Consider the following 23,251-nt stretch of genomic DNA (forward strand, 5'->3'; position numbering starts at 1 on the left):
GGAACGTAGGACAAGGCTCGGGGGAAAGCAGAGAGGTATGGGGCAGGTCAAACCTTGGCTGCTGATGAGAGGGCCCCTGAGCCGGGACTTGGAGTAGAGGGTGGGCCCGGGTCCCCTTACCAGTTCCTGGCGAAGTAGCACTGGCAGGGCAGTGAGCAGCCAGACTGACAGAGCCCATTTGTCAAGAGGGAATTTGATACCCCGTAGGGGAACACCTATGGTGACCCGGCCAGAGGGCCAAGTCATGAAGAGGAGGCTGCAGTTCTGGTGTGAGGTCCGCAGGGCAAGAGGGTGACGGGAGAGATGCAGAGGAGGGCACAATGCCTAGCCAGAGCTAATGCCCAGGATGGCTAGCAGGAGGCACCACCAGTGGGGTGTGAACTCCATGACATGTATATACAGCCAGGTGAGTATGTGTATGTGTTTGCTCTATGTACATGCATAGGTGTGTGTGTGCACTGAGTGAGTCTGCACTGCCTGAATGTGTGCATGCACACTGTGTGAGCGCATATGAGTGAGCATTGGTGTGCACACACTGTGAGTGCATACCTGTGAGTGTGTGTGTGTGAATGTGCACGTACTGTGAGCCCGTACAGGTGAGCACGTGTGCACACACACTGCATGACCATGTACAGATGAGCGAGTTGTACAGGTGCGCACATGCACAGCATTAGCTTGTACTGGTGAGCATAGGTGCAGGTGCACTGTGTGGGCACATACATGTGAGCCTGCTGTACATATGAAGACGTGTGTGAGCACGTATGGGTGAGCTTGTGTGCATGAGCGTGCACTGAGTAAGTGCATATGGAGGAGCATGTGTGGATGCGCACGCACATGAATCAGTGTTTACTGAAGAAGCAGGGGTGTGCACAGGAATACAAATTTTGCTGCTTTTGGGGGGGCATTTTTTGTGGCCCCCTGCAGTCAGAGGAGCTGCCTCTCACCTCCTCCCTGTGGCTGGAGGAGCTGGCTCTCCCCCCGGGGCTCCAGGGTCAGAGGAGCTGACTCTCCCCACTACGGCAGATGGAGCTGGCTTCCCCCCCACACACACTTCCCCAGGGCTGGTGGAGCTCGCTCTCCCCTTGCGGCTGCAGGAGATGGCTCTCCCTCTGTGACCCTGGGACCAGAGGAGCCCATGCCCTTGCTTGCCGCTCTTGCGCACGTCCCTGCGAAGAAGCCAGTTTCACTAGAAAATTCCCAACCAGCTGTAATCACACGCCCTAAAACACCAAGAAGGGGCAGAAAAACAGAGCAAGGGAGAGACTGGGGTATACATCAAACTCTCATTTAAAATATGACTGACTGCAATTTCTCAAGTCAGCACCGATTTTGTTAGTGAATGGAGAATTTAGCCTATCCTCAGCTTATATAAACCGGAGTTTGATTCCAATGGCACTACATCCATTTACACTAGCCCTAGTTTTCTCTAGGTAAACCTAGTCTGTTTGCCTTCCACTCACTCACTCTGGGACAGACCTGCAGCTGATATGAACGACTGTAACTCCATTGAAGTTAATGCAGCTCCCTGATTGGTTCTATGCCAGCCCCAAGTAGATTAGAGCAACCTTGAGGCTGCTCTACCCTATGCTAGCTGGTAACAGCCCCCAAGGGTCCATCTGCCAGCTAGAAATTGCCAGCACATAGTAATACTCCAGCAGCCCCCAACACAATCCCCACATGCCCCTTACATGGGGAACCATGGGGGGAAGTGGTGTAGAAGCTGCCTACACTGGCTTTATTCCAGCTGGGTGTTACCCCCTGCCAAGGGAATGCAGTGCTGAGAGACCAGAATGCTGGTCCCATACTCAGCACCTGAACTCTGTTCACCATAGAGATGGACTTGAGCCAAACTTCCAAATCCAAATGCCCTCAGACTTGGGAAGAATCAGGGTCAGGAACTGAATGGGAGATTTGCACCTCGGGCCCATCTCTACTTTACTCCCAGTACCATTGTCCATTTTGGATGGGCACCGTGGGCTCAGGGCCGCTGAGATACTGGAGCATGATCTGGCAGAGGAACGTGAAAGAGGACAGATAAACTGAACACAGCTACTCCTGTCATTTAAGCTGTAATGAGGATTAGCATTCCAGCTCCCCCAAAGTCTTTAATTTAAAAATAAACACTGCAGCAATTAGTTTAGCAGCATGGTCCCCAGAAGTCAGCTCACAACCCCGGAGCGCAGGAAACATCAAAGCTTGTGCCAGTGACTGGTTTTGAAGAGCTGCCGTAATTGCATGACTCTGCAGTGCGATCAGGGGGAGCTGCTGACGCAGGTTCATTGAGGACCAGCGGAGCAATACAAATGTCTGCTCTCTGGAGGCTGCGATGAGTCATCCCGGCCCGCCGCGTTGGATCGGGAGCTGCAGGGGCTCTGCACTCTTGGCTCCGCTCGTGGAGGGGGAAATACACAGTGGCAGCTGCTAAACAGGGCTGAATTCTGAGACTGGGGGAACGGGAGGGAAATCTTTCCCATTGCTACAGCACCATCCACCCTAGGGACCCCAATGAGCTTTGCAAGCCCGTATGCAGGGACTGCTTCGCTCACCACAGAAATGCAGCCACTTCTGGAAGAGGATTCAGCAGTTCAGCAGCCTCACACCACTGCAGGGCAGCAAGGAAAGGCTCACTGAGGGGCTTGCTAACGAGCACAAGGGGTCAGGTCCTTGGTTTTACATCTCAATCACCAGCTGGCATTTCCAGCACCAGGCCGGGGCAATGGGGTCGATGTCAGGAGGGAGCACAAAGATGAAACAGGAGCCAACTGCAGCAGATTGACTCTCTCTCTTCCCCCCCTTCTCTCCTCCTAGCCCACCGTACAAGGCCTGGTCTCAGGGACAGGGGCAGGAGTCTGAAATCTAGCACCAGGCTGCTTCCTTGACAACTGATGTAGCCTTCGTCAAGGATTTAGAAGGGATCTAAGCCCCCATCTGTCCCTTGGAGCAAGTTATCCTATAACAGCCTCCTATAGCGTTTCCTGCACCGTCCTTTAAAGCTGGCTACTAGGCTAGACGGAGCACAGGTCTGCCCCAGGCTGGCGGTTCCTATGTTCTCACTTGCATTCTATTTTCTGCTTTCCTTAGCTCTTCAGAAACCAAGGAAATTCCTCACCAGAGACTCTGTCAGTGACCCGCTAAGGGGCAGAGTCCTTTGCATTTCCTATGCAGTTTCTCTTTATACATTTTTGACAGGCATTCTCTGGATCTGTGCTCTGGCTGTGCCCCATGAGCCTCTGTCAGCCTTGTCACAGTTCAGGGCACCTGCCCCGTATTCCCCTCTGTAGTCCAGCCAGGGCACCCACTCTAGGCTCCCAGCCGCTCAGCCGTCATGTCTTCTGGGCAAAGACCTGCATCTATCTCCTGACTGGTGTTTTTCCAGGCTGCACAACTCCCTGCCTACATTGTGTTATTCCCCAGCAAGGCAGATGGCCTCACCTGGCCAGCATCTACACTTTGCTTTCTCTCCAAGGCTCTGAACAGCATTATTATCCACAGTTATGTTACCACACAGCTCCTCCTCACAGAGCCGTGACTAAGCATTTTAGTGCCTGGGGCAAGCAGTCATATTTGCACCCCCTAGAGGTGACGTGGGGGTGGGAAAGCTCACTTTTCCCTCCAGATTTCTGCATCCCTTGTAGCACAGAGGTTTTCAAACTGAGGGGCACATCTCCCTAGGGAAATGCACCCCACAGTTTGAAAAACATCGTCTCCTGCCCCTGGCCCAAAGAAGTCTGGTGCTGGCTGGTGACACCCACTGGAGCCGGCCTCTGGAGTCTGGCTGCCATGAGATGCTCCTCAAGGCACTCCCTGGATTACTCATCCCCACTGGGCACTTGCCGCTTAGCAGCCCAGTCACACCCCACTCGCCTTCCAGAGATCTGCCTTTGCAGCCGGCTCGCTCTCCCCACACTCCCTTGCCCCCCTTGGATGCCCTGCCCCGTGTCTGCTGGGCTCACGGTCACACAACCTGAGTTCTGAGCTTGGCCACGTGAGCCCAGTGCTCAGCCCAGGCGCTGGGGGCATGGGGCTGCTCAGAGGGTGGAGGGTGGAATCACTCCCACCAGCTCCAGAAACTGAGGCCATGAGAACGGAGCGACCTCTAAGGTCACCATATTTCAAGTTCCCAAAGAGAGGACACTGCCAAGGGGCAGGGTGCTGGAGGGGGCATTGGGGGGTGCTGGAGGGGTGTCTGTATACTGGGAGGGGTATTGGGGGTGCTGGAGGGGGTACCTGCGGCAGGGTACCCACTGGAGGTGGGCTGCCATTGCTGGGGAAGGATGGGCCGGCTTAACAGGGGAGTCCCAGCTGCTGCGGAGGGGATGCTGCATGTGGGACTCCCACTTCCCTCCCATTCTCTTATGCCATTCTCTTCTCCTGCCCCATCTCCCTCCTCCACATCCCCCTCCCCTACCCCATTCCCTTCTCTTCCCCCTCCCCTATCCCATCTGCCCTCCTTACCCACTGACTCTTCTCCCTACCTCATCCCCCTTCTTCACCCGCCCCCACCCCCTATGGGCACTCACCATTGTACAGAGACCTGATGGATGGGGGAGGGGGCTGGGTGCACACAAAACTGACTGATGGAGCTGAGTGTACAGGTGCATAATTGATTGGATGTGTGTGTAATTGATGGGGGGTGGGGGGCAGGTGCAAACACTCTGCTCCCTAAGGATACCATTCTTCCATCACTGCCTTAAATTACCCGCTCCAGTGGCTGAGCTAATAAGGGGACTGAGGGGGCTAGTTCCTCCCCCGCACCCAGCCATTAGGTCTCTGTGTGGTGCCTGTTCTAGCATATCATGCAACTGACCCTAGCGCGAGCCCATCCCGCTCTCACCTGCCAGTGGTGGCTGGGCCCGGTGCCCTGCTCCAGGCCTTGTGACCTGGCACACACGGTCATGTGGCACTGTGACCCCGTGTGCCAGGTTGCAGCACCACTCAGGTTTGGCTCAGCTGCCCCTCTGTCATGACGGAGGGGCAGCTGGGCCAAACATGAATGGTGCTCTGTCCCCCTGGGCCAGGTTGCAATGCCTGAAGCAGGGAGCCGGGCCCAGCCCCAGGGGACAGGAGTCACTGCTGCCTACCCCCAATGACCCATCATCATCCCAGTGGCAAAACCTGGCTCCACCATTGATCCTCTCCCAGCACAACCCACTACTACTCCAACCATCCACAACTGGGGGGGGGGGAAGCCATCTGGTACAGGGGTGTATGCAGATGGATGAGATGGGACAGCGTTGAGATTGTGGTGCATGACGTGTGGTGTATGGTAGCTGAGGGGATGGTAAGGGGTGAGTCTCAGTGGAGACAAGGGGATGTACAGTTAGGTGCCTTAACTTGACCTTGCGTTTGTGGTTCGGCATCTGGCATGCTGTGTGCGTAGCAGCCCGCACTGCTTCACTGCTGCGTGGTTCTGTGGATGCAGAATATAGGATGCAATTTTTAAAAGCCCCATTTCCACAAGCGAGTCAGGCGCTTAGGGCTGGATTTTGAAAGGTAGGCGCCCAGTGGGATGGTCAGACGTGCCCAGGTGCCTCACCCTGCTGAAATCAATAGGGGCTAGTGTCTGGGCACGTCTGACCATGCCACTGGGTCCCTCTCTGCATCTCCAGGTGCCTAGCTACCTTTGGAAATCTGGCCCTTTGGCACTGCTGACAGCATGGCCCATCACCTTCATGTCATCACACACTTGTTCCTCAATGAAATAATCCATTATAGTCCTGCCATCTTTGCCACATCATGTTGCATCTTGTACTGCTGTGTGTACTACCACGTGTGCCTGTGAGCCAGAGAGTGAAATCACTTGCTGTTCACACAAGATACACATGGAAGATGCACTTACATCAGTTCCCCCCCACACACACATACACACACTGGCATACTCACTAGTTCTCATGTAGCATGTCCGTACTGGGGACCTGTTAAGAGAACTAGACCATTAATCAAATGGTGGTCATGTCCCTTGCTGTAGCTCTAGCACTATAGTCCGGTGCAATTAGTATATATTGATGTCGCTCTGTTGATGTCAGTGGATACACACGGATTTACACCAGCTGAGAATCGGGGTCTATTGTCTCCAGCTACTCTCTACGGACCAAATGCTCAGCTGATGTGGCTTGTATCAGCTTAGATGGGAAATCAGTTTCCTTCAGCTGCAGATGTGATCCTGGATACATGCGGCTGAGTTCAGATCAGTAGTGTACAGCCAATAATTCCCGACATGACTTAATTTTACTGAGTATAAAAGGAGCAATTTAAACATCTTTGCGGAGTAAAAACCTCCACCCCAGTGTGCTGTGTGCAAGATGTTTTCCTCTCTCTCTAAAGACATTACAATGGTTTCTTTAGCAGTGTGAGCAAAAGCTCTAACTCCATTAATGCAGCTTTATGGGCGCTCATGCTGAGAGCTGAAATTTAATTAAATAGCAGCATTGCTATTGCGCTACACTACAATGAGACGGTCCCAATCCATAAAACTCAAAAGGAGGCTTTCCGCAGAGAGGTCCAGAGCTTCAGGGGCTGATCTAGTGCCTGTCAAAGTCAAGGGGAATCTTCCCTTTCCACTGATTTCAAGAGGCTTGGGATCAGAGGCTGATAACCAGGGCCGGCTCTAACTTATTTGCTGCCCCAAGCAGCAAAAAAAAGCGCCGCCCCCCCCGAGCCCAGTGCCACCCCCCCGCCGAGCGCCACGCCGCCGGAGCCCGCTGAGCACCGCCGGAACACACGCACCCCCAGTGCCGCGCCCCGCACCGCTCCCCTGCCGAGCGCCATGCCACCAGAGCCCGCCTCCCCCCGCTGAGCACCGCCGGAACACCCCCCCCCCAGTGCCGCGCCCTGCGCCGCCCCCCCCCGCCGAGCGCCGAGCCGCCGGAGCGCCTCCCCCACGCGGAATGCCGCGCCGCGCCGGGCTCCCCCCACCGCCCCTTACCAGGTGCCGCCCCAAGCATGTGCTTGGGTGCCTGGTGCCTGGAGCCGGCCCTGCTGATAACACAGGGTTACCTCATGTGGGGCAGACACAACTCTGCATGGGGAGGAGAAGACAAACCATACAGACCTCTCCTGAGCTCCCTACTGCACAATGGAGGTACGCTGGGGTGGGGAGGTGCCCTCTGCTGACGGGGCCCATGGCCCTTTCTTGTAAGATGGTAGCATAGGGACTGCAGTTGCGGCTGGCTGACCAGCCCAGAGATCTGCCTGTGTGCTGAGCTAAAGTAGGAAAGTCAGATGATGGTGGTGGTTGTGTTGGACCATTGGGGAATCACCGTCACTGGATTTTAAGAACCGGCTGGACAAACACCCATCAGGGATGGTCTAGGTTGACTTGGTCCTGCCTCAGTGAAGGGGGCTGGACTCGATGACCTCCCGAGGTCCCTTCCAGCCCTACATTTGTATGACAATTTATACTCATTTACACCATTGTAAATCCAAAGTCAGCCAGTCGGAAGCAATGGACCAGATCCTTGGCCCAGGGTCAGTCCCTTTTGTGCTACTGGAGAATCCCTGAGGGGCACAGTCAGGTTTACACATCCTCCCCGCCCCCATTCTGGGACGGGCTCGGGGCAGGGAGGGAGTATGACAGGGTTGGGGCTAGAGCATGCTGTGTTCTGGGGAAATGCTGCCAAGGGGATCATTCCACCCACTGTAAGTTAGAGCAGCCCTGTGGCTACTCTAATTTATGCCAGGGGCCAATTAGGCTCCCAGCAGAAAGGTGGCTAAGACCCACCATTGCCTCCTGCCCCTTGTGATCAGTGCAGCGGGAGTTCAAGCCCACTCTCCTTGCTCCAGATTTACACCATTGTAACAGCCAAATTTGGCCCGGTAGCCTCGTTTGCAGAGGGGAAGGCATGATGCAGGCAGGGGAAGAAACGTGCCTGAGGCAGAGGGAGGGTTAGAACTGGGGGAGTCCTGGCGCTGACTCTGTGCTCACGCCTTGTGCCTGAATCCCCACCGCTATCCTTCAGCTTGAGACCCTGCAGCCCTGGTGATCGCAACACCCAGCAGCATTTCAGCAGCGTCACACTGGAGTACAGCAGCAAGGCGTCCGGCCCTCTGTGCGGGCATTGCAGCTGGGACAGTCTCAGCTGGGCCCAACTCCGAGCAGCATGGTGGCACAAAGCAGCATTGACAAGCTCCAGTCAGTTTCTGAGCCAGCCGCACACCCCCAGGAAAGATGCCGTGTCTGGTTCCTGGCAGGGCGGAGAGGCAAGCTGCAGAAATCCTTTTCCTTACAGCCAGTGAAGGGAACTTGTCAATCCCCTCTCCCACCCCAGGCCGCAGCCCCAGGGCCGGCTGCACAAAGGGGCTGTGTACTTTGGACCCATCCAAGCAGCTCCCATGGAACATCGGGCTCCTCCACAGTGAGAACGCAGGAATCTTTCATCACCCGTCCGGCTCCGATGTCAAAATCTGGGGCTGTATGTGTCTAATCTCTAAACAGATTAAACGGAGACTCTGCTTCAATCCTCAGCGTTCTGGCCTCCCGCCACATGCTCCGATCAGCTCCCCTCTCCCCTCCCCACGAGAGGTTTCCCAATTTGGAGACTTGAAGTGTCTGTGAGATGGGCGAGTGGGAAATTCTTTCCCAAAAGCAGAATGTTCCCATGAGAGGAAGCCAAAAGGGACCAAATCACCAGTGCTCGCCTGCTGAAAGCAACCAGAGCTGTTTTTCTGATCTCAGCACGGCGGGGTCGGGGTGAAAAACGACCCCGATCAGGCAGAGAGGAGAATAAGAAACTGGAATAAGAAACTGATGCGTTGCTGGTCCATTTCCCCCACTGGTCTGTTGGTGCAGAGGAATCAATGTGATCTCACTGTGCAAGGGGAGAGGACGTGCTCTGCCTACAGGGCACACCCCATCTGTCTGCTCTCACATAAAGGAGGGGCTGGGGGAGGGGGTGCCGCACCCATCTCCTTGGAGATGTGGCAGCTCATTGAGGGGGGAGCTCTGCCTTCCTGCCCCCCAGAGCTAACCCCAAGCGTCACTGTCTCTTTCCGGAGCTGGCCAGGCAAGGACTTCGATCTGGAGAACTTCTGACAAAAACCAATAGGAAAAAAATTCATTTTCAATGACACTTTTCATAAAAACCTTCTTTTTTCAACAAAATCCAAAGGAGAAGATCATCAGTTTTTTGGACAAAAAACCCGACCATTTTCAATGAAAAGAGCAGTTTCCTCACAAAAAAATGTCCATTTTGCCAAAAAAGCCATTTAAGAAATGAATAAATGAATGAAATAGAACTCGTTTGGGTCGGTGTTTGTCCAGCGCCTAGCACAAGGGCCATAATATGAATAATACCATGCAATAATAATAAAGGCAAGAGCCTCCTTCTCACAGCAGTTGGGTATAATTAACAAATCTAGTGTCACAGTGCAGGGCCCTGGCAGGGGGGTACCTGACATTCACGCACGTCGCAGTGGAGACCCGCGTGGTGAGGAAACAGACGTGGCCACAATGGAGTCTGAGCAGAGTGACGCAGGCTGACTCTGTCATCAGCAGACCAGATTCCCCAGTAAGTGCCATTGGCTTGCTGCCGCTCTGGCTGTGCAAAGCGGCTGCATGCAGAGCTGACGTAGCTGACTGCTGATTCTGACCCACCTCAGAAAGTGCGGGTGCAGGGGATGTGCTGCTCTAGCCATTGGCCTGTGTGCCCAGGATCCCAAGGTTTGTGCCGGGTTCAGCCTGTCCCCTGCATCACAGGGAGGAAATGTAAGTTATGCGCTGGGTTTAGGAGCTCAGCAGGAATCCAAGTCCCCAGCCTGTTGGTAAAGTCAGGCCAAGACATGGCAAGAAAATCACTTCAGCAAGTGACGAATCCCAAGGAAGAGATCGATGCTTATACAGAACGTTGTTCGCTCCAGCCATCACCAGGGCAAGCCACCCAGGCCTGCACTCTCACCGCCAGCTCTGGCTCTGCTCCCCCTTCCCTGCAGGCCCAGTCACATCTTTCCTCTTAAAACCCCAGAACCCACCCTTTCCTTGCTGTCCCCCTGCTCAAACTTCACCCTACTGGGAATGGGCGACAGGGGATGGATCACTTGATTGCCTGTTCTGTTCATTCCCTCTGGGGCACCTGGCATTGGCCACTGTCGGTAGATAGGATACTGGGCTAGATGGACCTTTGGTCTGACCCAGTATGGCCGTTGTTATGCTCCCCAGACCGTCTTCTGCCTGCATTGCTGCCACCTGTTCTGGCCTGGACTTCCTGCTTCACAACTCCCCATCCCCCCACCCCAAATCTGTCCAAAACGCTGGTGCCAAAGTCAACTCCCTCAGGCCCCCTCGCCCCCTTGGAATGTTCCTGCCAGTCACCTGCTGGAGCTGGTTGAAAAACAGGTCCAAGTTTTCAGGAACGTTCTCATAAAAATTCATCCTGTGCTTTCCATCAAAATGTCAGATTTTGAAATGTTGCGACCAGCTCCGTTGTCGGCCGTGTGTGGTACGTGGTTGATCACACGGCCTTTTACCTCATCCCTGATTTGATGACTGGAACTATTTTAAACAGCAACATCAGAAAGCACGAAGAGTGGACAAGGCCCTTCCGAATGGACCGGCTGATGGTCGCTGGGGAGCTTTCTGTGCATTCGGATGCCCACTGCGTCCTCGTGACTGATGTATGGCTCCATACTCAGAGGAGCAGGGTGCTGAAATGGAGAAGTTTATGTGTGGATCTGGTTTTCTTTTCCACTCTCTGTTCCCAGCTGGAGCACACAAGTGCAGAGACCGTGATCAAAACCGGGGAAGGGAAAGTGACTCAATGGACTTTGCACTTCAGTAAAGAAACTCACGGTTCCGGCTGGCTCAGGTTGTACCCAGGCTGCTTCTTCCATCCTTAGCCGAAAGAAGGGGATTTCCCCAAGGTTTGACCTTCCCATCCCTACACAGTCCCCTTGTTCTGCCATCTTCTTCGGTTATGCCTTCACTGCAAAAACTAGGTGTGTTCTCACCCCAAGGTAGCTAGGACAACGTACAACCCCCGGGGAGGCCAGATGCAGGTAATCTGACCTTGATGTAGCTAGTCGAGGTCAACCCTATCCCCCCAGCTGGGGCTGACCTCCGCTAGCTCCCTTGGGGTAAATTCTCCAGAGCTGTGTCGCCACTAGGATTGTACCTTGCAATAGCTATCGTGATATGAAACACCCCTATTGTTACAGCCACAGGGGCTCTGCGGCCTGCAAAACCATGTGTGTGCTGCCCTCTGCTGGTCACTAGAAGGAAATGGATTGTTATTGTTTCAAAACAAATCAGCAGTTGCATATTAAAAAAGGGGTGTGAAGCGATTAGTTGTCCTGTTTTTAACCCTCCCCTCTCCTACTGCCCAGGGGCAGCTCCAGGCACCAGCGCACCAAGCGCGTGCCTGGGGCGGCAGGCTGCGGGGGCGGCAAGCCGCAGGGGGCAGCCTGCCGGTCGCCATGAGAGCGGCAGTCAGGCTGCCTTCAACGGCATGCCTGCGGGAGGTCTGCCGGTCCCGTGGTTTTGGTGGCAATTTGGTGGCGGGTACGCCGAAGGTGCGGGACCTGCGGACCTGCTGCAGGCATGCTGCCGAATCCGCGTTACCAGCAGACCTCCTGCAGGCATGCCGTCGAAAGCCGCCTGACTGCCGTGCTTGGGGTGGCAAAATACATAGAGCCGCCCCTGCTACTGCTGCTGGATTGTTATGGAGTCCCACGGTTCCAAGGAGGAAATATATGCTCAGTAAAAACACACGAGAACAGAGTGCACCCAGGACATGACCCATCAATTCCTTCCCTCTGCCACATGTTAAGCCTGGGGGTGCACAACCAGCCAGGGTAGAGGCACTGGCAGGTGCAGCGTCCGAAGGTTCATGGCCAGCTCAAGGCTATTGCAAAACCACAACCTCAGGAATCAGCCAAGCGGTGATCAGTGGAGGATGGAGCCGTGCCACAGGGCTGGGCAGGAGAAAATGGAAACAGGCAGGGAAGGTTCATCAGGGATTGGCGAGGTAGGATAGAGATCATCAACCCAACTCACCATGCGGGTGACCCCAGTGGGAAGCAGCAGGGAACCGGTTGTGCTTGGGAGACATCCCAGCCATGATGAGCTGATGTCTGGAATCAAAAGTCCATGTTTCTCCCTCTTACTGCAGGCTGGTGTTTGCTTCCTCCTGGCCCACAATAATGATAATAAAATTTTAGGGTTTTGACAGAAGTCCTTGGGGTGCAACCTAGAACTGGGGTACCATTGAGCCCTCTGGCATACCAGTCTGGGCCGCCTCTCATATTGTGAGGCTGTGACAAACTGCAGTCCTCTCCAGGACTTGCACTCACACAGCCATATACAAACAGGGACACACCCAGCTGCAGTTACATGAATGCTTCTCTTAGCCGCTCATGAGCTAACAATAGAAAGGCTCGAGCCAATTCCCCCCAGCTCCTCAGCCTAGGACCCCAGAACTGTACCATCCTGCCCTGGTCAAAAGCCTGACCAGCGTAAGTTTATTACCTGGTCCACCCCTTCCTCAGTGTGGAGAGGACATGTACCAGTTTTTGTTCACTGAGTAGATTTCCCATGCATTTCAAACAGCACACTGTTTTAGGGAAAAAATACAAAATAAATTTATTAACTACAGAAAGGTAGATTTTAATTGATTATAAGTGACAGTGTACAGATCAAAGTTGGTTGCCTAAAAAATAAACAAAACTGCAATCTAAATTCTATAAACCAGACAGGATTTGAATCAAGCACTGTCTCACCCTGATAGTACAAACAGTCCACCAATCTTCCATACACAGGCCGGGCTTCCTTTTTTCCCCACCCGGAACCACCTTCCTCAGTTCAGTCTTTGTTCCTAAGGTGGTCCCAGGTGTTGTGTTGGAGGGGGAGTGAAGTCCAGTGCCGATGCCACTTTCCTCTTTTATAGCTTCTTGCATGTGTTGGGAACTTCATTGTTCCAAGCAAAGTCCCAGCACAGTTTGTGGAAAAGTACAGGCACAAGATGGAGTCCAATATCACATGCCCTTGCATGCTTTGATGAGTCATGGCAGGGGCTATTACCTATATTCTGGCTAGAATGTCCACAGGAAAGACCATTATACATCCGAAGAAGTGGGCTGTAGCCCACAAAAGCTTATGCTCTAATAAATTTGTTAGTCTCTAAGGTGCCACAAGTACTCCTGTTCTTTTTGCGGATACAGACTAACACGGCTGCTACTCTGAAACCTGTTATTAGGTGAGGATAAGCTGTTCCCATGGCCCATTGTTTTCACTGATGGGTCATTACCTTGAACAGTTCATTCACAATGTGCTAGCTAGACTGTACTTTGTGGGAGTTACCCAGGAGCAAACACATTTGAATTACAGATGCATAGTCAATATTCATAATTCAAGATACAAAAATGATACATGCACACAAATAGGATAATCATATTCAGCAATTCACAGCTTTTCTATTAACACCTCACATGACATATTTTGTACAAAATGCATCATAATCATATCATACTCATATCGCTATGGTGAATATGGGGTGCAGAGTGTCACTTGGGGTACAGAATGTCATAGGGGTCCGTTCAAAAACATCTAGCAGTCCAGATTCAGCTCACCATCCACCTATTGACCACCCCCGCCTTAGACATTCAACGATGCAGCCCCCAGAAAACAAAAGGCTTTATAGCTTTCATACAAGACAGTTTCATAGCTACACACAGCAAGGGTAAAATGCTCCCTCCTTTAACCAGCTACAATGATGGAGTCGGCCCTAGTTTGGCCCCGAGGGGGTATTTCTGGCTAGGGTTCCCCTCCCCTGGTCCCTGGGTGGCCCCTGGCCTAGGGATAGTTAGGGATCCCTGCCGGTCCCACTGACTGCAGTTCAGTTCCATGGTATGCCTCATCGGGGCCCCTCTACACTGTCTTCCTGCTCGGAGGCAGTGGCTGCCATTAGCTGATCCAGTTGTGCCTGTGTAACCCACTCCGGGTGGCGCTCTGTCCCCTGGAGGTGGCTGGGCTGCAGACACAGGCTAACGAGCCTGCTACAGCCTCAGCTGACAGAGGTGGGTCGTTTAGCTCAGGCAGAAGAGGCTCAGCCGTTCGTAGAGGCCATGGGTTCAACCCTCCTGCGGGCCCAGTGTTACAACGTCACCCCAGGGCAGCTGTTCCGTCATCACAACAGCTCATGCAACCCAGCAACCTCCAAATGCCATGCTCCCCGCAAGGCGGCCTGACACTCTCGAACTCCAGCGTCCTCCCAAGTGCCACAGGGCCCCTCCCCCCTGCTACCCTATGGCGCGGGAACCCCCACCCACTCCGGGTGGCGCTCTGGCTCCCTCTGATTGCTGCCAAAATCCTGGGCTGCCTGGACCCAGGAGTTTCTTTCAACCCATCATGGGGAGGGGTCCAAGTGTTACATTGAGAACTCGGTGGCTGGGCCATGTATAGAAGTGGACGAGCCACTACAGTCTCGGCTAACAGAGCTGGGCCATTTATTTCAGGCAGCAGATAGCCCCATGGTAAGATCAAGAGGTCCCAGGTTCAGTCCCAGCTGGTGACAACCCACCTAGGGTGTGACATTACTGCTGCTCAGCAGGCTTGTCACACACCCTTTCTCCTTGAGAAGCTGAGCCCCCCTCCCCTTTGAATCGACTGGATAGCTGCCCACTCCCCTCTGGGGCCAGCCAGACCGTGCAATGGCAAAGAAGAAGGCCCCTAAATCAGGCCATTTTTGCCAGCCAGCTGCTGGTGCGATTGCCAGAGCCTTGTTCTCTTGGACATCTGCACAAAGCCCTGCCTTTCACAATCCCGGGTGAGGGGGATGATCTCCAAGCTGTCATGCAACCCAACTTTGTGCACACTTATTGATTTACAGCCACATTTAACAAACAAGCTCCCAGGGCTGGAAGCCCCTGGGCATATTTACATCTGGAAAACATTGTTAAGAAGAGGGATAACTCAAAACACTGAGGAGAGGGATAGCTCAGTGGTTTGAGCATTGGCCTGCTAAACCCAGGGTTGTGAGTTCAATCCTTGAGGGGGCCATTTAGGGATCTGGGGCAAAAATCTGTCTGGCGATTGGTCCTGCTTTGAGCAGAGGGGTTGGACTAGATAACCTCCTAAGGCCCTTTCCAACCCTGATATTCTATGATTCTATACAAGAAAATAGTCCCTGGAACAGCAGCGCTCTTCACCAAGCAGCTAAGAAAATGAACCTTCGAGCACCCTGGGGATTATGCTTCCCAAATGTGCATATCAGGGAGAGACTAGCCCAGGCAAAGGAGGAAAACTGCACCCTGACCTTGCTGGGTGCTAAAATACATCCAGAAGTTTACCAGCATAAAGGGGCCAGGAATTTAGGAAAATAAAGAAGGCAATTGTGTTTCCAATAATAAACTCCAGGCTACTTCTAAATCCTGGTTCTAGCATTGCTGATCCTATCGCAAGAGCCATGTGAATGATCCAGCTCTGCCGCTCTGGGTATGTATGGGGGCAGGGGCAGAGTCAGGGATGGGCTAGAATCCGAGGACGCCCTCACGCTTCTCCCTCAGTCTCCCAATGGGGTCAGAACAAGGGAGCAGGAATTGCTCCCCACCGTGCCATCTCCAATAGGCTGTTGTTCCTGCCAGACCCTCCAGGAGGCCCTAGTGCCCTCTGCTCCTCAAATATTGTTAAATCTGGTGATTGATTCCATATATAGTTCCCTCTAAGAGTGGTAGGGACTTTGCAGACTTTGCAGACTTTCCCAAAGCAAACTGTTCTGTTCCAAAAGAGCTGAACATAGAGAGTCTGGAACAAACAGTGTAGGGATCCAGCTAGGTCCCACTGCTGGCTAACTTCACATCCTTCATCTCACCAACCTACCCCACCTGACGACACACTCCTTTGTCCCCAAAATGTGCTGGTCTTGCAGTTTGCAGGACAGACCTACACAGGTCTAGGGGGATGGCCCTCAGTGACAACACAGCAGAGCACTGCTCATCAGAACAAGACTCCGAAAGGGCGAGGGAAGGGCACATGGACCGAGATGAGCTTATGTTTGGCCTCTTAAATCTGACCGTGCCCAAGGTTCCCAACGCTGCACCTTTTGCGTCGTGCCGCTCAGAACAGCACGTTGCATTCTCTAGCGCCTCACAGCACTTTATGCATCTGACGAAGTGGGCATTCACCCACGAAAGCTTATGCTCCAATACATCTGTTAGTCTTAAAGGTGCCACAGGACTCTGTTGCTTTTTACAGATCCAGACTAACACGGCTACCCCTCTGATTTATGAGCTTAGGCACAGAGCTGGGAACCAAGCCCATGAGCCCTAAGCCCCAGTCCCCATTTAAGAGTCACAGACGCTCTCGCCGTTACTCATAGGAACGAGTGAAGCAGTTTGAACAAGAGAAGATGCTACCCAAAAGCTCTCCCCACAACCACGGTCCCGCTTTGTTCTGGGGTTAAAACAAGACTGGTCAACTTCTACCTCCTTTTCATGTGCTTTCCCTGCCATGGGCTAGGCTCCAATCAGGCTGAAACACTATGGAGGCTGCTTTCCTGGGGCAAGACTTTTTAAAATGCCCAGTGATTTCAACTCGAGATACCGGAAAGAAACTTGATTTTCTGGACATGCTGACCCAGCCCCCCCCGAAAACCAGGCCCCTCTCAGGTTGGGTATCCAAAAACCGAGGCACCCAAATTAATCACTAGTCACTTTCAAAATTCTTAGCCATGATCCCTGCAACCCAACCAGAAACAAGGAGGCACAAAGACCTGCTGGAGAAAAAGTCCCATTCTTGTGACATTTCCAGAGCGAAGATTAAGTACTAATCCATAGGTGCCAGGTTCCTCCGGGACCAGAGGATGCTCAAGCCCCGGCCCTGCCCCCACCCGACCCCTTCCCCCAAGTTCCCACTCCCACCCCACCTCTTCCCATGCTGTCCTTCCCCATTCCTGCCCAGTTCTGCCCCCTTCCCCCAGCGTGACCCATCCCCACTCCTCCTCCCTCCCTCCCAGAGCCTTCTGCACACCACAAAACAGTTGATTGTGGCGGGCGGTAGGCACTGGAAGGGAGGGGGAGGCGCTGATTGGCAGGGCAGCAGGCGGGCGGTAGGCACTGGAAGGGAGGGGGAGGCGCTGATTGGCGGGGCAGCAGGCGGGCGGGAGGCACTGGGCAGGAGGGGAGAGCTGGCTGCCAGCGGGTGCTGGGGCCCTGGAGCACTAATTATTTTCTGTGGGTGCTCCAGCCCGGGAGCACCCACGGAGTCGGCGCCTATGGACTAATCAGCTAAGATTAGGAGAAGCGGGGATGCGCTGGGATGCTGATCCCATCCAAAGCACTTGAGGTTTGTCTCACTAGAAGAAGAAGGCACCAATGATCCAGTAGATCACACCAGCTCTTTGCTCGTTCCCACGTTCTTTAGCAGTGATCCAGCTGCCAGCTCTTCGGTATCTGGGACTCTGGGAAAAGGGGAGGGGATCAGAGAAGCAGACAAAATTTTTAAATAGTCCTAAAATCCTTGGAGGGCTGAAAGTTCCCTCAAAGGCACCAGCTGTCCCATGAGTGAGTTGCTTTCTCTTGTGCTGAGGGGTGACTGGGAGCCTGCCCAAACAGACACACGACTCTGAGTTGTTGACAGGAGCAAGGAAACAGCAAGCTAATACATTTTTAATCTGGAATGTTGTTTACGGGCTTTGAGTCGACGTTTCTTATTTCCCCAGAGACCAAGACAGCAACATTTGAAATATGCTTGTTCTTTGAATTGGCTCCGACTCATCTCAGCCTCACCAACTAACATGATAGCAGCAGAACAAGAGCCATCTGGAAAGGGGGCGTCAGACTTGCAAAGCACTGAATTAGCCCCCGGCGTGCATGTTTCAGCTCCCCGGAGGAACAGAGAATGTTGCCCATTCCAGGAAATAAATTCTCCCCTGGCCTCTCGGCTTTGACTGGCTTATGTCTCCTAAGGGGCAAAACTTAAACAGGCTCTTAAAGTTTATCTCTGAAAGACGATTGAGCAAGAGGAACTGGAGGAGTCAAGGAACTGATCATGAGACTAACATCACCAATTCATGCCAGCCCAGGATTGTTTGCTGGCCTCTGCAGGGGAGATGATGGGTCTCGGTCCAGTTATGTCCACATCACAAAAGCCACGGTCAATTGGCACTAGTCTGCTCCTTTGTGGGGAACCTCGGCAGGAAACCCAAAGGCAGCGGAAGGGCAAGGCACTTTAGCCGGACACTGTGCGGGGGAGTGGGCTCGCATTACCATTGCTTGTGCAGACTCTGCCATTTGGCACAGTCGCTAACCACCACCAGCAAGCAAAGCCAGTGGCAGATGCAACTCGCTGAGCTGCAGTGGGCTACAATCCTGGGATACACACAGGGACTACAGAAAAGTCCAGGCAACCCCAGTGAATAGGGCACTGCAGCAGCATGAAAATCACAGGCTTTAGTTCCCTGGACCTACTGAAGGCACTGGCAGAGTTCCCACTGACTCGAACAGGAGCAGAACGGCGTTCTGTGTTAGGAGCTGACATACCACGTCCATCCCATCTAGCCCATACAATATACAGGGCAGGAGATGCCCTGCCTGGGGTGCTGAGTACCATTTGGAAATATCTGTGCCTTGCTTTTACCGGGCCCACCTGGACGCTAAAGATTAGCACTAAAGCTCTGGCTCTGCACTTGAATTGATCCGGGGTTGCTGTGTTCCCCTGTTGCCCTGGATAGTTTGCACATGCAGCCTCAGAGGCCGTTTGTCTGTGACTGGAGCTGGTCAGGAATGTACTGACACACTCTTTAGTCATCAGAAAACGCCGATTTGTCGAAAGTGAAAGAGTGAGTGACACAGGGCTGGGTTTGACGAACTGCCCGACTCAAAAGAGTCAAGAGAAAAGTTTAGAAATTGCCAAAATAGTTCGTTTCAACATTTTCAAAATTAAAAATTCCCTATGGAATGGGGATGTGGCCTGATCTGGCCACCAAGCGATTTGTCAATAAGAGGTGCATGGAGGAGCTCATCAAAGCATCCCACTACCAAAAGGCATGTTTTCCTCTCTGCAACAAGCAAGGGTGAGAGCCATCAGCTTAACCTAAAACGCCAACTTTCCCTAGGCGGGGCTGTAACCAACTCATATCCTCTGTGGATCGTCCCCAAAGGGGCTTCAGCGACACACTTACTAGCGGGTCTCACTAGCATCTACTCCCGGCCTACAATTGTTGCTTTAGACTATGGAAGCGTGTCAAGTCATCAGGAGAGAGCACAGTGTGTGCATCTCCTTTGTAAATGGCAGCCAATCACCAATCAACTGCTGCCTCTGCCTACTGGAGGAAGGCTTTGAAATTTAAAGGCACTGTACCCAGAAAACAAAACCACCACAGTTCCATAGCTATATGCACAAGCAACACTGCCCTCCCGTGGCCATTGAGAATAGCATGCCGTGGCATGCAGGGCACAGGACTGTTAGCAGCCTCAGTCATGGCTGGCCTATCATGAAACAGCAGCTGTCTGTACGCTCTCTCCGCTCTGTTCCCCTAGTGGCATGTGCTGCCAGATCCCTCCTAATAAATCAGAGAATGTTCCCAGCACAGCACTCCTGCTGCTAGAGCACAGAGCTCCGCTTGCACCATTGTTTCTCGTTCCAGATGGCTTTCGTGTTGTTTGCTTGTTTGTGGCCTTTGCACTGGCATTGAATCCCTTTTTTCGGAAAGGCCCATTTTTAGCTGCCTCCCAGAGGAGGCAGCGTTTTGCACAGTCACAATGCTGATGTTGGTTGCTTTCCCTTTTGCACGGCTGGGGATATGGAACAGAGGGCCCTCTTTATCCACAGGCCAGGTAAGGCTGAGATCTGAGCTCCAGTCCCAGCATGAGGTGCCAGCTCTCAGGGGCAGCCAGAACTGCGGCTCTGGGGTGGCAGTCTGCAATGGCAACAATTTTGATTTTCAGCTGGGCTGCTAGGCCTGGGCTTCAAGCACTAGGCCATGCCAGCTCTCCATGCATTAGACCAGGGGATGGCTGGTTTTTCTGAAGAAGCACCACAGCTAAGGCAGGTAGGAGACTGGTCAGGATAAAGGTTTGGGGTGTGATCCTTTTCTTTCATAGAATCATAGAATATCAGAGTTGGAAGGGACCTCAAGAGGTCATCTAGTCCAACCCCCTGCTCAAAGCAGGACCAATTCCCAGCTAAATCATCCCAGCCAGGGCTTTGTCAAGCCGGGCCTTAAAAACCTCCAAGGAAGGAGACTCCACCACCTCCCTAGGTAACGCATTCCAGTGTTTCACCACCCTCCTAGTGAAATAGATTTTCCTGATATCCAACCTGGACCTCCCCCACTGCAACTTGAGACCATTGCTCCTTGTTCTGTCATCTGCCACCACTGAGAACAGCCGAGCTCCATCCTCTTTGGAACCCCCCTTCAGGTAGTTGAAGGCTGCTATCAAATCCCCCCTCATTCTTCTCTTCTGGAGACTAAACAATCCCAGTTCCCTCAGCCTCTCCTCATAAGTCATGTGCTCCAGACCCCTAATCATTTTTGTTGCCCTCCGCTGGACTCTTTCCAATTTTTCCACATCTTTCTTGTAGTGTGGGGCCCAAAACTGGACACAGTATTCCAGATGAGGCCTCACCAATGTCGAATAAAGGGGAACGATCACGTTCCTCGATCTGCTGGCAGTGTAAATCAGGAGTCAAGCTGCTAAGGGAGCTACATGCCCATGCGAATGGCGTGAGAAGAGAATCAGGCCCTTTGTAAGAGAGAAATCGCTTCAGATCCTGACAAGGCCCCTTGCTGGCTCTCCCCTTTCACACTGGGGTCAGGGAATGACTAGGGAACACTTCAGTCAGAGACTGTAGCTCTCCCTAGTTCCCCCTCAGAACCCAAGACCAGCTGCAGCCCCCATGCCACTTCCCACTCTCCCCAGCACAAATCATCCTTTCAATGAGTGCATCTGCCACCCCCTGATGCCGCCACAAGCAAAGTCATTGCAGAAAATCCTTCCTCGGGCCTATAGTTGGACAGACTCTTTCTGTCTGAATCGCTCCTGTAGGTGGCGTTGTGCCACTTTCCCATCCTGAGTGTGTTACCAGAGATGATGTAGGAGGATAATATTCTTTCTCCTTTTATTCCAGTCATTTAAAAAAGATATCGAGCCAAAGAGGGCATGTGCCTGACCTTCAGGTGAGAGCCATGCTGTGCATCTCAGGTGAGACCGTGGTGGGCTTAACTGTGGAATGAAACTGAACTGATTGTTGTTGTTGTTGATAATAAAACTTTGCCCCCTTCAGTACTGTCTATGAGAGATTTGCGACGTGCTTTATGAGCATTCCCTCATTTCTCCTTCCCAAATCTAGTAGAGAAACCGAGGCACAGAAAGGATAAATAACTGGCTCAAGACTATACGCTGAGCCTGTGCTACAGCCAGCTCTCCTCCCCCCAGCTCTGTGCTTGAGCTCTAACACCCTCATTGGCAAGAGGCAGCACCAGCCTGAGTTGAGGGCCAGTATCTGTCCATGATCTTTCTGCTGTTTACAGAGGTTTGGACATGCTATGGATGGGAGAAGCATTTCCCCTCAGTTGAGATTAGAGGAGGAGAAAGAAGCTGTCCTGCTTCTTGGGGCAGATGGAGAAGCAGCCCCTTTTCAGGAGCGTTGGTGAGGACTGTGCTGGTTTCTAGGTGCTGGCATTTGAAAGATCAGATGGGTTAGTTCTGGGATGGAAGAAGGCTCATTGGGGCACTGGGGCAATCAGCACATTACGTACTAATATCTCACTGCACCCAGGTTGGTATCACCAGCCTGGGCTTGCTTTGGCAGGTCTGACTGATGCTCCAACCCCCACCATACTGCAGCCGCGACTCTCAGCTCTGGACCCAGGAGTGGTTTCTCCAGCTTCCTTCTCTCTGGGCTGGATATTCTCCTTAGAATCAGTGCAACTGCTTGCAAAATAAGATGCCATAAATATACGACAGGTATATCACCAATCTCACAGGCCGGCTATCCTAGCTCTGAATTCCCAGCAGGCCTATGACCAGACACTCAGAGGGCATCTGCCTTTCAAAAGCTGCCCCAGGGAGGTCCACCGCATTCCAGCTCCCTTCTCCCCTTTTAGTAAGTGTTTTATGGAAACCCACCAGCTAATGGGTTTCCAAAGAACCCTACCAAGGTTCCTCTCTGAAAGGCCAGGAGCTGCTCCATAACCCTCTCCAACCCTTCCCATACTGGTAGGGTTGCATTCCTTTGAGCTAGGAAGAAAGTCTGATGTGCAGCAGTCTCAGTTGTACCTTTATTGCTCCAGTGACCGGCCAAGTTCTCTGTCACAAGGCTGCAGAGTGTGGATGGAGAATCAGATTTAGCCCATCCAGTGAGGCTCCCAATGGGATTTGGTCAGTAACAAGGCCTGTGTCTAATACTACTGGAGCCCTTGGAGTTGGAGAGGGATGCATCTGATGTCACCCACAGCTCACTCCCTGTGTACCCCAAAATCCTACTGTCTCCCACTGCCCATCTTGTGCACCCAGAGACCACGTAGTCAGAAGGAGAGACAGAGACGTGGCTTCTTTTCGCCAACTAACCCCCCGCAAAGGACACGGGAAGGCCATGGCATTTGCATGAGCCCAAGGAATAAAGCATAACTGCAAGTTCTTTGTGGCAAAGATAATCTCTCTGTGCGTACAGCACCTAGCACAATGGGGCCTTGAACCTGTCTGCGGCTCTGAGCGCTACGGCATACAACTGATAAGTGACATACCACGTCCCCTTGATAAAACCCTCAGCAGGGGAAACTGGGCCATCCTCCATTGGGTAAAAAACCCCACAAGCAGAGGAGCAAAGGGGGGCCTCATGCTGCCATTTGCCCAGGTGATCCTGGTGGCTGTAACTCCAAACCAGGATTCTCTGTCATGTCCATGAGCCAGAGCTGTTTCTACAGAGAGCCAGAGCTGTTTCTACAGAGAGCCAGAGCTGCTGGGATTCACCTGCCTGTAAACATGGCGGGATCAAGCAAAGGGAAGAGACACCTGGGTGGCAGCATGTTCTCAGTGTTTGGATCACTGACAAGGCCAAGCACTGAACACGGGATGTTCCATGACTTAGTGTAACAGGGTGGTGAGGACGGCTGCCGGGCCTGTCATCATGGCACTGGCAGGGACAGAGGAGAGAACGGCAGCCCCAGCCCGGAGCTCCGCGCATCCAGTCTAACCTGGGCATCAAAATGGGGAAGACGACAAAGGGCAACCGCAGGCTGTCTGCCACTTGCTGGCTGGACGCAGGAGCGCACTGAACCGCTCAGCCTCTGCGGCCAGACTGGCACAATTACTCAGGGACATG

The sequence above is a fragment of the Malaclemys terrapin genome, chromosome 13 (genome assembly GCF_027887155.1).
Source record: "Malaclemys terrapin pileata isolate rMalTer1 chromosome 13, rMalTer1.hap1, whole genome shotgun sequence".
NCBI lineage: Eukaryota > Metazoa > Chordata > Testudines > Emydidae > Malaclemys > Malaclemys terrapin.